Source organism: Tachyglossus aculeatus, chromosome Y3 (assembly GCF_015852505.1).
Source record: "Tachyglossus aculeatus isolate mTacAcu1 chromosome Y3, mTacAcu1.pri, whole genome shotgun sequence".
NCBI lineage: Eukaryota > Metazoa > Chordata > Mammalia > Monotremata > Tachyglossidae > Tachyglossus > Tachyglossus aculeatus.
In genome coordinates, this window is record NC_052095.1 from 3,307,916 (window position 1) to 3,326,564 (window position 18,649).

The following is an 18,649-nucleotide window of genomic DNA, read 5'->3' on the forward strand; positions in this document are numbered from 1 at the left end:
TACTGAGAGCTCACCACCTCCAGAAGGCCTACCCAGAATGAGTCCCCCTTTTTCCTCTCCTCCTCCTCTGCCTTTCTCCATCGACCCTCCTGCCCTATCCCCTTCCCCTCCCCACAGCATTTGTGTATATTTGGACACACTTATTACTCTATTTTATTAATGATAATAATAATAATAATAATAATGGCATTTGTTAAGTTCTTTCTATATGTGAAGCACTGTCCTAAGCAATGGGGGAGCTACAAGGTGATCAGGTTGTCCCATGTGGGGCTTACAGTCTAAATCCCCATTTTACAGATGAGCTAACGGAGACCCTGAGAAGTTAAGTGACATGCCCAAAGTCACACAGCTGACAAGTAGCAGAGCTGGGATTAGAATTTATGACCTCTGACTCCCAAGCCCATTCTCTTTCCACTGAGGCACAGTGCTTCTATGAGGTGTGTGTGTATATATATAATATATATATATATATATATATATATACACATATATAATTCTATTTATTCTAATGGTGTTGACTCCCATCTACTTGTTTGGTGTTGTTGCCTGTCTCCCTCTTCTAGACTGTGAGCCTATTAGTGGGTATGGACTGTCTCTATATGTTGCCGATTTGTACTTCCCAAGCGCTTACTACAGTGCTCTGCATACAGTAAGGGCTCAATAAATATAATTGACTGACTGACAGACTGACTGACTGAAGAGGTCTGTCTCTACCCTCTAGACAGCAATACTGCTGTGGGTAAGGAGCATGCTTCCAACTCTGTTTAATTGTACTATGCCAAGTGCTTAGTACCGTGTTGTGCATATAGTAAACAAAAGCAGCTTGGCTTAGTGATCAGAGCACAGTCTGGGAGTCAGAAAGACCTGGGTTCTATCCCATTCCACCACTTGTGCCGTGTAACATTTGGCAAGTCATTTAACTTCTATGAGCTTCAGTTATCTCAACTGTAAAATGGGAATTAACACTTTCCCCACTCCTCATATGAGCCCATACAGGACATTGACCCTCCTACCATTCCTTTCCAAACTCCTAGAATGAGTCAGCACCAGCTGCCTCAAATTCCTCAACACCAACCCTCTCCTTAACCCCCTCCAATCTGCCTTCCATCCCCTACACTCCACCAAAACTGCCCTCTCAAAGGTCACCAGTGACTCCTTCTTGCCAAATCCAATGGCTCCTACTCTATCCTAATCAATCAATCAATCAATCATATTTATTGAGCGCTTACTATGTGCAGAGCACTGTACTAAGCACTTGGGAAGTACAAATTGGCAACATATAGAGACAGTCCCTACCCAACAGTGGGCTCACAGTCTAAAAGGGGGAGACAGAGAACAAAACCAAACATACTAACAAAATAAAATAAATAGAATAGATATGTACAAGTAAAATAAATAAATAAATAAATAGAGTAATAAATATGTACAAACATATATACATATATACAGGTGCTGTGGGGAAGGGTAAGATGGGGGGGATTGAGAGGGGGACGAGGGGGAGAGGAAGGAAAGGGCTCAGTCTGGGAAGGCCTCTTGGAGGAGGTGAGCTCTCAGCAGGGCCTTGACCTCCTCAACCTCTCAGCTGCCTTCAACACTGTGGACCACCCCCTTCTCCTCAACACGCTATCCGACCTTGGCTTCACAGACTCCGTCCTCTCCTGGTTCTCCTCTTATCTCTCTGGTCGTTCATTCTCAATTGCTTTTGCAGGCTCCTCCTCCCCCTCCCATCCTCTTACTGTAGGGGTTCCTCAAGGGTCAGTTCTTGGTCCCCTTCTGTTCTCTATCTGCACGGACTCCCTTGGTAAACTCATTCGGTCCCACGGCTATGCTGATGACACCCAAATCTACATTGCTGCCCCTGCTCTCTCTCCCTCCCTTCAGGCTCATGTCTCCTCCTGCCTTCAGAACATCTCCATCTGGATGTCTGCCTGCCATCTAAAACTCAGTCAGTTCAGTCCAAGACTGAACAGATTACCTTCCCTCCCAACCCCTGCCCACTCCCTGACTTTCCAGTCACTGTAGATTGCACTACCGTCCTTCCTGCCTCACATGCCTACAACCTCGGTGTCATCCTCGACTCTGCTGTCTCGTTCGCTCCTCACATCCAATCTGTCACCAAAATCTGTCAGTCTCACCTCCAGAACATTGCCAAGATCTGCCATTTCCTCTCTATCCAAACTGCTATCTTGCTGGTTCAATCTCTCATCGTATCCCAACTGGATTACTGCATCAGCCTCCTCTCTGATCTCTCATCCTCCTGTCTCTCCCCACTTCAGTCTATACTTCACTCTGTTTCCCGGATCATCTCTGTGCAGAAATGCTCTGGGCATGTTACTCCCCTCCTCAAAAATCTCCTGTGGCTGCCTGTCAACCTACGTATCAAGCAAACACTCCTCACTCTTGGCTTCAAGGCTCTCCATCACCTCACCTCCTCCTACATCAGTTCCCTTCTCTCCTTCTACCATCCAGCATACATTCTCCGCTCCTCTGCTGCTAACCTCCTCACTGTACCTTGTTCTCTCCTGTCCCACCGTTGACCCCTGGCCCACGTCCTCTCCCTGGGATGGAATGCCCTCCCTCCGCACATCCACCAACCTAGCTCTCTTCCTCCCTTCAAAGCCCTACTGAGTGCTCACCTCCTCTAAGAGGCCTTCTCAGACTGAGCCCCTTTTTCCTTTCCTCCTCCACATCCCCCCCACTCTACCTCCTTCCCCTCCCCACAGCACTTGTGTATATATTTGTACAAATTTATGACTGTATTTATTTTACTTGTACATATTTACTATTCTGTTTATTTTGTTAATGATTTTAATTGTTCTGACGACTTTGGCACACTTGTCTACACGTTTTGTTTTGTTACCTGTCTCCCGCTTCTAGACTGTGAGCCTGTTGTTGGGTAGGGACCGTCTCTACATGTTGCCAACTTGTACTTCCCAAGCACTTAGTGCAGTGCTCTGCACACAGTAAGAGCTCAAAATATACAATTGAATGAATGAATGGACCGTGTCTAATCTGATCATCTTGTATCTACCCAGCACTATACCATAATAAAATAAAACTTAAACAAATAAGAAATAAAAGTACTCAATAAATACCATTGAGTGAAATGACATATACAAAGCAAAGCTAGTGTTCAAACAGTAAATTAATCAATATATCAATAAATTTATTTTGCAGAACATTTTATGCACTACTTTGAAAGCAAGGTTTTAAATTCTCCCTACTATTCTACATCAGTTGTTGTTAAATCAAAATAATGTGCAGTGTATATACATCCAATTAGACATATTAATTTACAATTAGTTTTGAAAAAAGTAATTAACAGTGCATTATAATAAAGGTGGTTTGGGGGCTCTCTAGAATTAGCATTAAAAGATGTAGGGCTGGCCCAACCCCAGTGGCGAACCAACCCTTCCGGAACACGTTCCTTCACCAGCTGACCACCAGAATGGCACCGGGCCAGGCAGGAGGCTTTCTGGGCTGGTACCCCTGCCTCGGGTCCGAACCCCTACATCCCTCGGTGGGCCTTGTGCTAAGAAATCATATTTAGGACCCTTAGGATTAGGAGAACAACCTCAGCACATCACCCCTCTTCTTCAACCCTCTTCCACCCCTCCCCATCGCCCTGATTCCCTCCCTCTGTTCTAGCTGCCTCCCCGCTCCACAGCACTTGTGTATATACGTACATAATTATTATTTTATTTATTTTATTAGACGTGTATATAGCTATAATTCTATTTATTTACTTTCATGCTACTGATGCCTGTCCACTTGTTTAGTTTTGTTGTCTGTCTGCTCCTTCTAGACTGTGAGCCCTTTGTTGGGCAGGGATTGTCTGTTGCCAAAATATACTTTCCAAGCTCTTAGTCCAGTGCTCTGCACACAGTAAGCGCTCAATAAATATGACTGAATGACTGACTGAATGAATGAATAGATCATCTGGTAAAGAAGTGAGGAAGCAGCATGGCTCAGTGGAAAGAGCCTGGGCTTTGGAGTCAGAGGTCATGGGTTCAAATCCCTGGTCTGCTATTTGTCAGCTGTGTGACTTTGGGTAAGTCACTCAACTTTCCTCATCTGTAAAATGGGGATGAAGACTGTGAGCCCCCTTGGGACAATTTGATTGCTTTGTAACCTCCCCAGTGCTTAGAACAGTGCTTAGCACATAGTAAGAGCTTAATAAATGCCATTATTATTATTATTATTATTAAGTGCGTTTTCGGACAGATAATTGTTCTCCTTTACTTCAAAGCCTTATTGAAGGCAAATCTCCTCCAATAATAATAATGGTATTTGTTAAGCGCTTACTAAGCACTGTTCTAAACACTGGTGTAGATACGAGGTAATCAGGTTGTCTCACGTTGGGCTCACAGTCTTAATCCCCATTTTACATATGAGGGGAATTGAGGCACCGGGAGGTGAAGTGACTTCCCCAAGATCACACAGGAGACAAGTGGCGGAACCGGGATTAGAACCCACGTTCTCTGACACCCAAGCCAGGGTTCTTTTTACGAAGCCACGCTGCTTCAAGAAGCCTTCCCTGACTAAGCCCTACTCTCCTATACTCTCATTCCCTTCTTGGACGTTCTTCCTTCCTTCCTCCCTTCCATTTATCCCCTCTTCCCCGCCCCCATCCCCGCAGCATGTATTGTATATAGCTATGTATATCTGTAATTTATTTATTTATTTATGTTTGTATATATATTAATGTCTGTCTCCCCCTCTAGACTGTGAGCTCGTTGTGGGCAGGGAATATGTCTGTCGTTATATTGAACTTTCCCAAATTCTTTATACAGTGGTCACCTCATAGTAAGCTCTTAATAATGAATGAAAGTTAAAAATTTGACGTCTCTGTTGATTGGAAAGTTTTCATGAAAAGTACATAAAACATTCAGGAAAACTGCATTTGAGCACACAAAATACACAAAGAGTAAAGTTGTGAACGGAAGTAAAAGAGGTATAAAATTATATGCGGAAGAAATGTGGGCGGGATTTTTCCTTGTAAGAGAGGCACTGAATGGATGGCTATAACCTTGGGTCTGATTGGGTATATATTGCGGAGGAGCCGTGCGCAGCGACACGTAGAACCGTGTGCAAATCGGCGTGGCGCAGCGGAGGCCTTGGGAGCAGTTAGACCCGCTAGTCTTTGGTCCAGGGACGGACGGTTGTGTCAGCTGTTCACGATCCACAGGTAACAGGAGGGATGCTGCATAAAAACTAGGGAAGAGACCGGTGTAAGAGGGAAATTGTATTGTTTCATCAGACAGGAAGCCCGGGAATCATACAGCGCAGTCTTAGCACCCGTTTCTTAGACGGATTGTAGGGGCTTATTTAGGTTTTTTGATGGCATTGATGGTTATACGAACTCGAAGTTGCAAAATGGGACTAAGACAGTTGAAGCGTTCCGTAGGAGTCGGTGTAAAGCCCGGGATATCAGGGCCTTGCACCTGGAGAAGTGGGAGAAAGGTGGAGTAGGCTGGGAATCCCATGTGGCGGTCAAAATATTTTAGGCACGGGTATATGAGGACGGAAGTAAATAAATTGGAATATGTGCTTGAAATGTCGAGGATGAGAATTACGTGCTCGAAAATATGAGCCGAAAAAGTGCATGAAGCCCGATGTGCCTAAATGGCGGACATGATGAGTAAGAGTTATTATCAAACCCAAACTCAAGCCGTTTCCTTTTCTCCTCTTTTCCCCCACTGTTCTCTCCTTCGTCTTCTCCCACTACCGCAATAGTTAATTGATCTTACTTTTGGGAAATTATTTAGTAACACAAATTGGCCTGAGAGTGTCCCAAAACATTTTTCTGTCCCGAGAAGTACCACTTCTCTTACTTTTTAAAAACTATCCTAGTGAAAGCAAAATACCAAAAGAATGGGTGTATCATAAGTCAATTTAAAAACATGGAATCAGAGTTTTACAGAACACTCAGTTCCTAAGTAATCTATAATTTATTAGCTCCCTTGCCTCCAATTATTTTGAAAGTGGGATTGTTTCAGAACCCAAGATGTAAAACTGGCAATTAAATTTTTTTTTTCTATCCAAATAGTTTAGCCATCTCGAAGTTTTTCAAATTAAAAAATAGTCGTAAAATTACCTTAGGTTTGTTATACCGTATAGTATGTGCTGTAACTACGTAGTCAATGTGTTAATCACTAAAAATTAGAGAAGCATTGTGGCTCGGTGGAAAGAACACGGGCTTGGGAGTCAGAGGTCATGGGTTCAAATCCCGGCTCTGCCAATTGTCAGCCGTGTAACTTAACTTCTCTGTGATTCAGTTACCTCATCTGTAAAATGGGGATGAAGACTGAGCCCCACGTGGGACAATCTGATCACCTTGCGTCCTCCACAGTGCCTAGAATAGTGTTTTGCACATAGTAAGCACTTAACAAATGCAATTATTATTAATCAAACCAGCATGGAGACATAAATTGACAGAAGGTGTGTTCAGTTCATTCATTCAGTCGTATTTTTTGAGTGCTTACTGTGTGCAAAACACTGTACAAGTAACCACTTGGGAGAGCGGTTACAACAACAGACTCATTCCCTGCCCACAAGGAGTTAAGTTCTTTTTGAGCAACCAGAATCCGTATATTGTAATGCAAAGTAAATGAATTGTATACTTTACTGTAACATTATAATTGTCTACTAACCTAGTATTTAACTTGGAAAGCATTGAGAAGTCTTATTTTAAAATTGAGGGTTAAAACAAATATTTTTAGTTGTTAGATTTTCAGATCTCATGGTTCAGAACCTTTATTTATTACCATTGACTCTTTTAATGTGAACAATACAAACTTGGTTTTATATGTTTACATTAAATTTCTCTGGAATGGGCTGTTTTTTCAATCTGTTTTACCTTTGTTTAATTAAATACTCACCTTAGTATCTATATCAATCCATCAGTAGTTTTTCTGTAACTGTTACTATATGCAGAGCTCTGTACCAAGTTTTTGGGAGAGTGAAATATAACAGACTTGGTACCTATGCTATCTGCTCACATTTCTTGGGAGAAGCAGCACAGCTCATTGGAAAGGGCACTGGCCTGGGAGTCCAGGTTCCTAGGTTCTAATCCCACCGCCACTACTTACCAGTAGTGTGACCCTGGGTCAGTCACTTAATCAGTCAATCAATCGTATTTATTGAGCGCTTACTATGTGCAGAGCACTGTACTAAGCGCTTGGGAAGTACAAATTGGCAACACATAGAGACAGTCCCTACCCAACAGTGGGCTCACAGTCTAAAAGGGGGAGACAGAGAACAGAACCAAACATACCAACAAAATAAAATAAATAGGATAGAAATGTACAAGTAAAATAAATAAATAAATAAATAAACAGAGTAATAAATATGTACAACCATATATTGTTAACTTAACTTAACTTCTGTGTCCCAGTTATTTCATCGTAAAATGAGGATTAAGACTGTAAATCCATTGTGGAACTTATGTCCAGCTCATTCTTATTAAGCGCTTCCTGTGTGCAGAGCACTTTACTAAGTGCTTGGGAAAATACAACAATAAAGAGTGACAGTCCGGACCTGCCTGCAGTGAGCTCACAGTCTGGAAGGGGGAGACAGACACCAATACAAATAAAGAGACAGCCTTCAGTAAGGCTTTGAAGGTGGGGGATTAATTGGTGGATTTGAGGAGGGAAGGCATTCCATGCCAGAGGCAGGACATGGGCCAGAGGTCGCGGGCATTACAGACAAGATGGAGGCACAGTGAGAAGGAGTCTCAGAGGAGCAAAGTATGCAGGTTGCATTGTAGAAGAAGAAAAGCAAGGTGAGGTAGAAGGGGGCAAGGTGATGGAGTGCTTTAAAGCCAATAGAGAGGAATTTTTGTTTGATATGGTGGTGATGGACAACCACTGGAGATTTTTGAGGAATGGGGTGACACTCCCAGAATGTTTTTGTAGAAAGATGATCCAGGCAATCGCCTGGAGTAGAGAGAGATAAGAGATTGGGAGGTCAACAAGGAGATAAATTCAGTAATCTAGGTGGGATAGGATAAGTGATTCTAATTAATGTGGTAGCAGTTTGGATGGAGAGGAAAGAGTGGGTTTTAACGATGTTGTGAAGGTAGGACCACCAGGATTTAATGACAGATTGAATACGTGGGTTGAATGAGAGAGAGGAGTCAAGGATTATGCCAAGGTAATAGGCTTGTGAGATGGGAAGGATGATGGTGCTGTCTACAGTGATGGGAAGGTCTGGGAGAGGACAGGGTTTGAGTGGGAAGATAAGGAGCTCGGGCTTGGACATGTTAAATTGGTGGTGGGAGAATACTCAAGTATTGGTGTCTTGAAGGCAGGAGGAGAAGTGAGCCTGGTAAGAGGGAGAGAGATCAGGGGAGATGTAGATTTGGGTGTCATCTGCATAGAGATAGTAGTTGAAGCCATGGGTGTGAATGAGTTCTCCAAGGGAATGAGTGTAGATGGTAGTATTGAGCTCAGAAGTTGTATCTAACTCGTAGTGCAGTGTTTGGCTTATAGTAAGTCTAGAGGGGGAGAAAAATATGAATATAAATAATAGTAATTCAGATTACAATAATATCCTTGGTCCCATTTTTTGCACCACAAAAGTGGTTTGCCTCTTTTATATAAAAAACAACTTTCGCATTTTATCATTTTGTGTTTTAGTAATGATATTGATAGTTTTAAGCACTTAGTAAATGCCATGCACTGTATATAGAGCTGGAGAAGTACAAGATAATAAGGCCAGTCACAATCATTGTCCCATTTGGAGCTGAGTAGAAGAAAGTAGGATTTAATCCCCATTTTGCAGGCAAGGAAGCTCCCGAGGTAAGAGTAGTTAAGTGAATTCCCGAGGTCATCCAGCAAATTAATGGTAGAGCTGAGTTTAGAGCCCAGATTCTCCGACACCCAGGTCTGTGCTCTTTCCACATGGTTTTCATTGTTTTTAGGGTCAGTTTGTACATAGAGATATGTATTCCTGCAAAAGTGGCGTTCTGGTTAGTTAGTCACAGTCAGTTAGTTGTATTTGTTGAGCACTTACTTTGTGCAGAGCGCTGCACCAAGCCCTTGTGAGAGTACATTATAACAATATAGTGGACCCATTCCCTCCTTACAGTCAATCAATCAATCAGTCAATCAATTGTATTTATTGTGCGCTTACTGTGTGCAGAGCACTGTACTAAGCGCTTGGGAAGTACAAGTTGGCAACATATAGAGACAGTCATCATCATCATCATCATCAATCGTATTTATTGAGCGCTTACTGTGTGCAGAGCACTGTACTAAGCGCTTGGGAAGTACAAGTTAGCAACATATAGAGACAGTCCCTACCCAACAGTGGGCTCACAGTCTAAAAGACTGTGACAGTCTTGAGGGAAAGACCAACATTAATATAAATAAATAAATTACAGATATGTACATAAGTGCTGGGGATTTGGTGGGGTGATAAATAAAGGGAACATGACAAGGTGGTACAGAGAAAGTGGGACGAGAGGAAAGGAGGGCTTATTTATGGAAGGCCTCCTGGAGGAGTTGTGCTCGTTGTTGGGTAGGGATTGTCTCTACATGTTACCAAATTGTGCTATCCAAGTGCTTAGTAAAGCGCTCTGCACACAGTAAGTTCCCAATAAATATGATTGATTAAGACTTGGAAGGTGGGGATAATAATTGTCAGATATGAAGAGAAGAGCATTCTAGTCCAGAGGCAGGCTACGAGTGAGAGGTCAGCAGTGAGTTAAACAAGATGAAGGTACAGTGAGAATGTTGATAAGCAAAACTGCATCTCCAGCCCTGATCTCTTTCTCTCTCCACAGTTTAACAAGACATCCCTACTTGAGTGTCTTCTCATCACCTCAAGCTTAATATACCTAAAACAAAACTCCTGTCTTCCCACTCAAAGACTGTCCTTCCCATTATTTTCCCATCACAGTAGATGGCACCACCATCCTTCCTGTATCACAAACCTATAACCTTGGTATTATTGTTGACTCCTCTCTCTCCTTCAACCCACATATTTAACCCATCACTAAATCCTATCGTCCCAACTTCACAACATCGCTAAACCTTTCCTCCATCCAAACTGCTGCCACATTAATAAAATCAATCATCCTATCCCACTTGGATTACTGTGTCAGCCTCCTTGCTAACTTCCTCGCATCCTGCCTCTCCCTACTCCAGGCCATACTTCACTCTGCTGCTTGGATCACTTTTCTACGGAAATGTTCAGGACATGTCACCCCAATCCTCAGAAAACTCCAGTGGTTGCCCATTCACCTGCACATCAAACAAAAACTCCTCACCGATGGCTTTAAAGCACTCCATCACCTTGCCCATTCCTACCTCACCTTGCTACTCTGTTACTACAACCCAGCCTTCACTCTTCGCTCCTTTTCACTGTTTCTCAATCTCATGTAGTTTGCTGCTGACCCTTTATCCACATCCTGCCTCTGGCCAGAAATGCCCTCCCTCCTCAAAATCTGACAGTTACTTTCCCCCTCTTCAAATCTTTATTGAAGACACATCTACCCCGAGAGGTCTTCCCTGACTAAGCCCCCACTTTCCTCTTCTCCCACTTCCTTCTGTAACACCCTGACTCACTCCCTCTGTTCTTCCCTTCTCCCATCCACACAAGCTCTTATGTACATATATGTAATTTATTTTTTATATTGTCTCCCCACTCTAGACTTTTATATTGTCTAGACTCTAGACTGTAAGCTTGTTGTGTCCAAGGAATAGGTTTGTTTATTGTTGTATTGTACTGTCTCAAGTGCTTAGTTCTGTACTTTGCACCACTAAGTGCTCAATAAATATGAATTTATATAGAATGAATGAACAAACGTGTGAATGAATGAAGGAATGAACGAGGAGCAAGTTGTGCAGGAGAGTAGTGAGATGAGGTAGGCCCGGGCAAGGTGATTGAGTGCTTTAAAGCCAGTGGTAAGAAGTTCCACTTTATTGCAGAGGTTCTTGAGGAGTGGGGAAACATGGCCTAAACGTTTTTGTAAAAAATGATCTGGGCAGCATAGCAAAGTGTACTAGAGTGGGAAGAGATGGGAGGTAGGGAGGTTAGTAGTAAGAAGGCTGGTAAAGCATTCAAGGTGGGAGAGGGAGAAGTGCTTGGGTTAACAAAGTAGCAGTTTGGATGGAGAGGAATATGTGGATTTTTACAGTGGAACCATATAGGATTTAGTGATGGATTGAATATATGGGTTGAATCAGAGAGTGGAATCAAGGATAGTGCCAAGATTATAGGCTTGTGAGATGGAAAGAATGGTAATGCTTTGGAGATTAAGACTGTGAGCCCCATGTGGGACAACCTGATCACCTTGTATCCCCCCCATCTGTTAGAACAGTGCTTTGCACATAGTAAGCTCTTAACAAATGCCATTATTATTATTATTATTAATGCTGTCTTCAGTAATGGGAAACTGAGCCACCTCCTCTCTGATTTCCAAACAGAGCCAGAGCCTCTACACAAGCCAGTAGAGAGATGGAAATATTGTGCCCCTCCTATCTGTCCTCAGGTGTCAGTGTTAACATGGAAGGGTTATGCCAGTAAGATCAGCAGTGTTCAAGGAAAGAATAAGTAATTGCCACTGATGTTTTCAGTTAGCCTAGAATAACCTGTGTTATAGTCCTGCAAAGGCCAAGATCCTGAATCTACAGAGTTCTCCCTCTTCCTTCTTTGCTCTCCCCCAATTTTTTAATTTGGTGTTCTCCTTTCCCTGTAGACTGCCTCCATTATGTATTTAGTTGATTAGTTTAGGTAGTTATTGAGCCCTTAAAAATTAGCAAGGACTTTGCTTGGTAGTGTGGAAGTAAAACTTTACAGACCTGAGTTGTATTTAAGAGGGTATGTCAGAGACAAGTTTATTACTATTAGTGCTTCTTTTAGTAGGGAGAGACAGTTGAGCAGCAGAGATTCCCCCTGCTAGTGAAGACCAGCTCAACTTCAAGCAATATAGAGTTTCTTTGTATACCATTAATATGACATTCATATTGATTAGAGGAATAGAATACAAGAGAAGTAATTAGGATAGAAAGAAGTAAGTCCCTCAGGTATTTTCTGTTCAGCTCCAGATCTGCTTTGTTCTAGGTGATCTGATACTACTGATAAGTAGGTGATACTACTGATAAGTAGGTGAAACTACTGATAAACAGGGGAAGTCTTAAATAGTCTTAAATAGATGGCAAGGTGTTGTGAAGCTAGTCCAACTTTATTGATAGGGAATTCCCAAAAACTGTTCATTTTAGAGGCTGCTATTCAAAGGGATTATTCCCTTAAGGCTAAAGGCTCAATTTAATAATGATAATGATGATGGCACTTGTGAAGCACTTGCTATGTACAAAGTACTGTTGTAAGCACTGGGGAGAATATAAGGTGATCAGGTTGTCCCACGTGGGGCTCACAGTCCTCATCCCCATTTTATAGATGAGGTAATTGAGGCACAAAGAAGTTGTGACTTGCCCAAAGTCACACAGCTGACAATTGGCAGAGCTGGGATTTGAACCCATGACCTCTGACTCCCAAGCCCATGCTCTTTCCAGTGAGCCACACTGCTTCTCTGATTTCAGCATTCCCTTTGAAGGGACGGAAGGGTGGGTAGTGGGACCAGCACGGGTCAGGGTCCTTTACACTTGCCATAGGGCCACCATCTGAAGACCAACTATTTACCCCCATTCTGCTTGGAGCTGGTAGCCTGGGTCTAGACTGGCACCCAATACCTTCTGTTGCCTTGCTGCTTACAAAGAAAATATCTAAAGGCTCTCAGTGCTGCCTGCCTCACCCTTACAGCATTCCTGGAGCCGCCAGCCTAGGTTTTGAGCAAATGTGATTTGGCTCAGACTCAATCCTTCAGGTTGCCCATGTTTAACAGAAATCGTCACTCATTGGTCACAATTTTTTTTAATTTCCTTCCAACAAATGGAGGTTATAATTGGTCTTTAAAAAGTATTGAAACCCCACTAGGAGAAGAAAGCACCTGGTCCCTTCCACTCCACACTCAAGAGTCTATTCATTCATTCAGTCGTATTTATTGAGCACTTACTTTGTGCGAAGCACTATGCTAAGCACTTGGGAAGTACAAGATGGCAACATATAGAGACGATCCCTACCCAACAGTGGGCTCATAGTCTAGAAGGGGGAGACAAAACAAAACATATTAACAAAATAAAATAGAATAAATATATAAAAGTAAAATAGAGTAATAAATATGTACAAACATATGTACATATACATACAGGTGCTATGGGGAGGTGAAGGAGGGAGGGGGAGGAGGGGGAGAGGAAGGAGGGGGCTCAGTCTGGGAAGGCCTGATGGCACTTGTTTAGCACTTACTATGTGCAAAGCACTGTTCTAAGAGCTGGTGAGACTACAAGGTGATGTGGTTGTCCCATGTGGGCTCACAGTCTTACAGTGTACTCTCTCAAGAGAAACAGCATGGCCTACTTGATAGACCCTGGGCATGGGAATCAGAAGGACCTGAGTTCTAGTTCCAGCCACCAGTTGCCTGCTGAGTGACTTTGGGCAAGTCTACCCTTCCTCCAGCCCCCCGGCTCTCAACACTCTCTGCTACTCTCCCATCCTTCCCAGCAGTATCCTCAGAGGAGCTCTCCTCCCTCCTCTCAAGTGCTACTCCGGCCACCTGTGCTTCTGACCCCATTCCCTCTCATCTCATGAAATCTCTCGCTCCATCCCTTCTCCCTTCCTTAACTTCCATCTTCAACCGCTCACCCTCCACTGGTTCCTTCCCCTCTGCCTTCAAACATGCCCATGTCTCTCCCATCCTAAAAAAACCCTCTCTTGACCCCACCTCACCTTCTAGTTATCGCCCCATATCCCTCCTACCATTCCTTTCCAAACTCCTTGAACGAGTTGTCTAAACTCGCTGCCTCAAATTCCTCAACAACAACTCTCTCCTCGACCCCCTCCAGTCTGGCTTCCGTCCCCTACATTCCACGGAAACTGCCCTCTCAAAGGTCACCGATGACCTCCTGCTTGCCAAATCCAACGGCTCATACTCTATCCTAATCCTCCTCGACCTCTCAGCTGCCTTCGACACCATGGACCACCCCCCTCTCCTCAACACGCTATCTGACCTTGGCTTCACATACTCCGTCTTCTCCTGGTTCTCCTCTTATCTCTCCGGTCGTTCTTTCTCAGTCTCTTTTGCAGGCTCCTCCTCCCCCTCCCATCCTCTTACTGTGGGGGTTCCCCAAGGTTCAGTGCTTGGTCCCCTTCTGTTCTCAATCTACACGCACTCCCTTGGTGACCTCATTCGCTCCCACGGCTTCAACTATCATCTCTACGCTGATGACACCCAGATCTACATCTCTGCCCCTGCTCTCTCCCCCTCTCTCCAGACTTGCATCTCCTCCTGCTTTCAGGACATCTCCATCTGGATGTTTGCCCGCCACGTAAAGCTCAACATGTCGAAGACTGAACTCCTTGTCTTCCCTCCCAAATCTTGTCCTCTCCCTGACTTTCCCATCTCTGTTGACGGCGCTACCATCCTTCCTGTCTCACAAGCCGCAACCTTCATGTCATCCTCGACTCCGCTCTCTCATTCAGCCCTCACATCCAAGCCGTCACCAAAACCTGCCGGTCTCAGCTCCGCAACATTGCCAAGATCCGCCCTTTCCTCTCCATCCCAACCGCTAGCCTGCTCATTCAAGCTCTCATCCTATCCCATCTGGACTACTGCATCAGCCTTCTCTCTGATCTCCCATCCTCGTGTCTCTCTCCACTTCAATCCATACTTCATGCTGCTGCCCGGACTGTCTTTGTCCAGAAACGCTCTGGTCATGTTACTCCCCTCCTCAAAAATCTCCAGTGGCTACCAGTCAATCTGTACATCAGGCAGAAACTCCTCACCTTGGGCTTCAAGGCTGTCCATCACCTCGCCCCCTCCTACCTCACCTCCCTCTCTCCTTCTACAGCCCAGCCCGCACCCTTCGCTCCTCCACCGCTAATCTCCTCACCGTACCTCATTCTCGCCTGTCTCGCCATCGACCCCCGGCCCACATCATCCCCCGGGCCTGGAATGCCCTCCGTCTGCCCATCCGCCAAGCTAGCTCTCTTCCTCCCTTCAAGGCCCTACTGAGAGCTCACCTCCTCCAGGAGGCCTTCCCAGACTGAGCCCCTTCCTTCCTCTCCCCCTCGTCCCCCTCTCCATCCCCCCATCTTACCTCCTTCCCTTCCCCACAGCACCTGTATATATGTATATATGTTTGTACATATTTATTACTCTATTTATTTATTTATTTATTTATTTTATTTGTACCTATCTATTCTATTTAGTTTATTTTGTTAGTATGTTTGGTTTTGTTCTCTGTCTCCCCCTTTTAGACTGTGAGCCCACTATTGGGTAGGGACTGTCTCTATATGTTGCCAATTTGTACTTCCGAAGCACTTAGTACAGTGCTCTGCACATAGTAATCGCTCAATAAATACGATTGATGATGATGAAGTCATTTAACTTCTCTGTGTCACAGTTTTCTCACCTGTAAAATGGGCATTAGAACTATGAGCTTATATGGGACATGGTGTATGTCCAACTTGATTAGCTTGTATCTACCCTAGCTCTTAGAAAAGTGACTGGCACACAGTAAGTGCTTAGTAAATAGCTTAAAAAAAAGCTATCGCAAATAAAGTGCTTTTCGCCTCTTATGTACTTTAGTGCTCTGCACACAGTAAGCGCTCAATAAATACGATTGAAAGAATGAATATCGATTGATTGATTCATTCATTCATTCTTTTAAATGTCTGTCTCACCCTCTAGACCTTAAAGTTGTTGTTTTTTTTATTTGCTGTGGATAGAGCATGTAGTTGGTAGTCGAGAGAAAACAGGAAATAGAGGGCTTACTTCCAATGAGCAAGGTGCTCATACCTTGCCCCACTGTACTATCCCTTTCAAGTTCAGAACTAGGTTTGCTCACTGATTTGAGTGCTCAGCAGGAAGATTTTCCCCATCAGTTACATCCAGTCTTTGAGTATGAGGACACAGGTTTCAGTCGATCAACAAACCAACCAGTCAATCAGTGGTGTTTTTTACGGACTTAATTTTATATATATCTCTCTCCCTCTAGACTGTAAACTCCTTGAGGGCAGGGAATGTATCTACCAGTCTGTTTTATGATTCCCTCCCAATTGCTTAATAATAATAATAATAGTAATAATGATGATGGTATTTGTTAATTGCTTACTATGTGCAAAGCACTGTTCTAAGCGCTGGGGGGGATACAGGGGGATCATGTTGTCCTACGGGGGCTCACAGTCTTAATCCTCATTTTACAGATGAGGTAACTGAGGCTTGGAGAAGTTAAGTGACTTGCCCAAGGTCACACAGTAATACAGTGCACTGTCCAGAGTCAGTACTCTATAAATATGATTGATTGATTATATTGGTTGTATGTGCTTGGGAAAGCGCAGTACATTCGAGGTGGTAGGCACTTTCCCTTCCGACAAGGAGGGAGGGGGGGTAGCAATTAATAAATATGCAAATTAAGGATATTCTCATAAGTGCCATGAGGCTGAGGTGAGCATCTAAGTGCTTAAGGGGTACACAACCAAGTACATTGTCAATGCAGAGGGTTGGGTGGGGAAGGGAAATGAGGGCTTACCCAGGGAAGGGCTCTTGGAAGTGTGAGTTCAGGAAGACTTTGAAAGTAGGGGGAGATATGAAGGGTGAGGTGGTCCAGGTCTGAAGTTTGATGTGTGCAGAAACTGGAGTTCAGGTAGATGAAATTGAGGTTCACGGAGTAGGTTGGTGTTTCAGGAGTGTTGGCTGGGTTATAATAGGATATTAACTAGGTAAAATAGGGAGGAGATAGCTGATTAAATCAATCAGCCAATCAGTTGAATTTATTGAGCATTTAACTGTAGGTATTACACTAGGCACTTAGGAAAATACAATATAAAAGAATTGGTAGACATATTCTCTACCCACAGTGAGCTTACAGCTTAGTGGGGACATGCATTGGCTGCAATAAAGTGAGGCTGAGGGGTTTGTTTGGTGTGGAGGTGGAAAGGCAACCTTGGAGGAGGTTTTTGAAGAGTGAGTGGTTATACACAATGATTTTTCACAAAAATGAACTCACTTATGTCCTCCACTTCTGTATTACTGCTGCATTTTAAGTCAGTCAATCAATCAGTCAATCATTTATTGAGCACTTACTGTATGCAGAGCACTGTACTAAACCCTTGGGAAATGCAAATTGGCAACATACAGAGATGGTCCCTACCCAGTAATGTTCTCACAGTCTAGAAGGGGGAGACAAAACAAAACAAAGCAAGTAGACAGATGTCAATACCATCAAAGTAATTAGAATTATAGCTATAGACACACCATTAATAAAATAGAGTAATACATATGTACAAACATACACAAGTACTATGGTGAGGGGAAGGGAAGAGCAAAGAGGGGGGGCAATGGGGAGGAGCGGAAAAGGAGAGGAAAAGGGGGGTGCTCAGTCCAGGAAGGCGTCATAGAGGAGGTGAGCTCTCAGTAGGGCTCTGAAGGGAGGAAGAGAGCTAGCTTGGTGGATGTGTGGAGGGATGGCATTCCAGGCCAGAGGTAAGATGTGGGCCAGGGGTTAACGGTGGAGACAGAAGAGAATGAGGCACAGTGAGGAAGGTAGTGTCAGAAGAGCAGAGGGTGTGGGCTGGGCTGTAGAAGGAAAGAAGGGAGGTGAGGTAGGAGGGGGTGAAGGTGATGGAGAGCTTTGAAGCCGAGAGTTAGGAGTTTTCACTTGATTTGAAGGTTGATAGGCAACCACTGGAGATTTTTGAGGAGGGGAATGACATGCCCAGAGCATTTCTGTACAAAGTGAATCTGGGCAGCAGAGTGAAGTATAGATTGAAGCGGAGAGAGACAGGAGGATGGGAAATCAGAGAAGGGGCCGATGCAGTAATGCATTCGGGGTAGGATGAGAGTTTGAACCAACAAGGTAGCAGTTTGGATGGAGAGAAAGGGTGGATCTTGGTGATGTTGTGGAGGTGAGACTGGCAGGTTTTGGTGACGGATTGGATGTGTGGAGTGAATGAGAGAGTGGAGTCAAGGATGACAGCAAGGTTGCGGACTTGTGAGACAGGAAGGGTGGTAGTGTCATCTACAGTGACGGAAGTCAGGGAGAGGACAGGGTTTGGGAGGGAAGATTAGGATCTGAGTGGGCAGGTAGGCAGACATCCAGATGGAGATGTCCTGAAGGCAGGAGGACATATGAGTTTGGAGAGAGGGAGGGAGAACAGAGATGGAGATGTAGATTTGGGTGTCATCAGTGTAGAGATGATAGTTGAAGCTGTGGGAGTGAATAGAGGTGGTAGGTGAAGCCATGTGAGTGAATGAATTCTCCATGGGATTGGGTACAGATGGAAAATAAAAGGCGACCCAGAACTGAACCTTGAGAGGCACCCACAATTAGGGCATGAGAATCAGAGGAGGAGTTCAAGAAAGAGACAGAGAATGAGCTGCCAGAAAGATATGAGGAGAACTAAGACAGGACAGTGGCAGTGAAGCCACGGTTGGATAATATTTCCAAGGCATGGTTGACAGTGTTGAAAGCACCTGAAAGGTCAAGGAGGATTAGGGTGGAGTAGAGATTTTTAAATTTGGCAAGAAGGAGATCATTTGTGATTTTTGAGAAGGTGGTGTCTGTGGAGTGAAGGGGACAGAAGC

The 18,649-nt window shown here is 44.0% G+C and overlaps 1 protein-coding gene across 3 annotated transcripts in view; it reads left to right on the forward strand.

The window, feature by feature from the left end:
* Positions 1–5,098: 5,098 nt before the first annotated feature.
* Positions 5,099–18,649, forward strand: part of LOC119946739 (cellular nucleic acid-binding protein-like) — a 37,345-nt gene continuing 23,794 nt past the window's right edge. For all 3 annotated transcript variants that reach the window (XM_038768171.1, XM_038768172.1, XM_038768174.1), the window contains exon 1: positions 5,099–5,188. The gene's annotated coding sequence lies outside the window, so the exon portion shown is untranslated. The remainder of the gene's footprint in view (positions 5,189–18,649) is intronic.